Source organism: Galeopterus variegatus, unplaced genomic scaffold, assembly GCF_000696425.1.
Source record: "Galeopterus variegatus unplaced genomic scaffold, G_variegatus-3.0.2 Scaffold3849, whole genome shotgun sequence".
Lineage (NCBI taxonomy): Eukaryota > Metazoa > Chordata > Mammalia > Dermoptera > Cynocephalidae > Galeopterus > Galeopterus variegatus.
This window is the reverse complement of record NW_007729960.1, coordinates 63,552-67,076: the sequence shown is the minus strand read 5'-3', so window position 1 is coordinate 67,076 and position 3,525 is coordinate 63,552.

Sequence of the window (3,525 nt, the reverse complement as noted above, 5' to 3'; positions counted from 1 at the left end):
GAACTTTGCCTTTTCTTCTCTTTATTTCCCTTCACTAAGGTCCCACATTCCCTAACATCATCTTCAAAACTCAAAAGTTGATTGGATTTCAGTTCGCCAGGCATGCTATGAAAAAGTTCAAATCATAGCATGCTCTTCCACTCTGCCTCCTCCTAAGAAAGTCCTGGTCCCATATGCATCTCCTGAAAAACATCCCAGAGACAAAATATGCAGATTGTGAGATATGCAGAGATCTATGACTTTGTAGGAAATGCAGTGTTGGAACACCTGCCTCCCTGCATGTAGACTATAAAGGAAAAACAACATCTGTGAATTGATGCCACTAGCCTGGCCAGGAGCAGCCCAGCTATCACTAAATTTAAAGGGCTTTGCAATGCTAGGAATTTTAATGAAGTGCAATACAAATTATCTTGGAAACAGGGTATAAAGCAGAAATGGTAGTAATGAAAACAGGAAGTAACACAGCACAGAGGTTAAGTGTGCAAGTTCTGGAGCCAGATAGACTGGGTTCAACAGCGACCTCTGCCACTTACCATGTGACCATAAGTAATTTATCCCAACGTCCTGAACTCACATTTCATCACCTATAAAATAGAGGTAATACCTATCTACCTCACAGGACTATTATAAGAATTGAGAAAGTGGATGGATACCAAGTACCAGGCACTCAATAAATCAGAATTACATTACTTTCTAGTGATATGACTTAGGCCAAGTCAGTTAACTTTCCCGGGTGTGCTTCTTTACTTTCCTGAGCCAGTTAATTTCTCTTCATCTGTTCCTTCACCTGTAAACTGTTTCTTTACCTCGCAGCCCCTTCCGTCTAGAAGCAGGCAAGGAGCACTCTGAAAACACCACTTCTGCATCAGTGGCCCACCACAGCCACCGCCATAGCCATGGCTGCTGCAAAAACAGCTCAACACCACAGCAGTAGCCACAGCCACCATGCAGGCGACCCACCAGACACTCGACTGCATTGACACAACCTCCTTATGAATTTAGGAATCTATACTTCATGATTTTGACCTTGGCATCTGGATTTTTCACACTGCTTGCCTAATTTAAGTCAACTAACCTTATCACTTGGTATTTGGATTTTTCACACTGCTTGCCTAATTTAAGTCAACTAACCTTATCACATCTGATTCTGTCTCTATCTGTTCTTCCTGCCTACCATCCCTCAAATGGTTCTTGTCTTCCTTAAATACTAGTCCATTGGTCTCTGCTGGGAGAGCTAGACTGCCCATTTGAATTGCAATATGTGAAGGCTGTATTGTAATCTGGCAATCTTTTAGAATAAAATTGCACTTATCAATAGTTATAAAAATATTCCTGGGTACAGTGCATTCCTATGGAAAATTACATATGACACACATCTCTAGGGTATGTGGAGCAGGATTTCAGGTTCACTCAGTCCTGATGAGGTAAGAAACAGATGGGATCCAAGCCAAAGATACATACTTAAGATCTTTCTACGGACGACACATTTCTTTGGCCTATCACTGGGGCTGGGGACAGATAGAGAAGGCCCGACAGTATATGTTAAAGTGAAATGGGGAAATGAAAACTATTTTGAGAAGACTAAAAAATCAACCCATTTAGCCTTAAATGTATTTGTCTATTTCAGCCAGTAGAACGTTTAAGATGGATGCAATTTACATAGTCCCTGGCACATAATGAACATCAGTACACATTTGAAAAATAAATTACCTACTCCATTTTTAAGGTTATACCCGGAAAGAATTTTTAAAGGGCAAATTATTTGTATGTTGTATAAATCACATTACTCTTCTGAATTCTTTCAATAACAAATACCTTGGAAAATTATTGATGTAGCACAAGAGAGATTGGGATGCTCTGGCAGTCTTTGGCTTTATTAATAAATCAAAATGAGGTTCAATATTGTTTAAATTATGTTTTTTAATATGCACATAATAATTGTTATATTTTGGGGATACAATATGATGTTTTAATACATGTATACATTGTGTATGATCAAATCAGGCTAATTTTCATGTCCATCACCTCAAACATTTATCACTTTTTTGAGGTGGGAACATTCAAAATCCTATCCTCTAGTGATTTTGAGATATATAATACCTTTTCATTGACAATAGTCACCCTACTGTGCAGTAGGACACCAGAACTTATTTTTTCTTTTTAATTGTAACTTTGTCCCCATTGACCATTTTCTCCAATTCATCCCTCTCTCCTCCCCTCCCCAGACTTTGGTAACTGCTATCCTATTCACTTCTTCTATAAGATCAACTCTTTTAGATTCCACATATGGGTGAGAACAAGTGGTGTTTGTCCTTCTGTGTCTGGCTTATTTCATTTAATATAAGTCCATCCATGTTGTCGCAAATGACAGAATTTTGTGATTTTTTTAATGGCTGAATACTATTCCATTGTGTATATAACCGTATTTTCTAATTTTTTCATCCTTTGTAGGACACTTAGGTTGATTCTATATCTTGGCTATTGTGAGTAATGCTGCAATGAACAAGGGAGTGCAAATATCTCTTTGACATACTGATTTTCTTTCCCTTGGATATACACTCAGTAGTGGGATTGTTGGATAATATGTTAGTTCTATTTTTAATTCTTTGAGAAAGATCCAAACTGTTTTTCATAATAGCTGTACTAATGTACTTTCACACCAATACTATGGAAGAGTTCCCTTTTCTCCACATCCTTGCCAACCCTTGCTATCTTTTGTCTTTTTTATAATAGCTATTCTAATAGGTATGAGATGATATCTCATTGTGGTTTTGATTTGCATTTCCCTGATGACTAGTGATGTTGACCATTTTTTCATATACCTGTTAGCTATTTTTTATGTTTTCTTTTGGGAGATGTCTATTAAGGTCTTTTGCCCATTTTCTAATCCGATTATTTGCTTTTTTGCCATTGAGTTGTTTGAGTTCCTTATATATTCTGAATATTAACTCCTTGACAGATGTAGAGACTAAAAATATTTTTTCCCATTCTGCAGGTTGCCTCTTCACTCTGTTGATTGTTGCCTTTGTTGTACAGAAGATTTTCAGTTTGATGTAATTATATTTGTCTATTTTTGCTTTTGTTACCTTGCTTTTGAGGTCTTATACAACAAAATAGAGGGCCCAGAAATAAATCTAGGCATCTACAGCCAACTAATTTTTTACAAAATTACCAAGAACACACTTTGGGAAAAGGACAGTTTCTTCAATAAATGGTTCTGGAAAAATTAGATATCCACATGCAGAAGCATGAAACTGGAATCCTAGCATCACCATATACAAAAATCTGATCAAAATGGATTGAAGACTTAAATGTAAGACCCCAAACTATGAAACTAATAGATGAAAATATAGGGAAAATGCTTAATGATATAGGGATTCAAGATTTTAAATCAGCAGTTGTGGTGACTGAAAGACTGTGGATGACTTTTTGGCCAGAAGATACAGCCTTATTTTCTTAGAGGAAAATGCAAGTTATGAGAAACCCCACCTTCTCCTCAGTTAACCATGATATTATTTTGTAAAC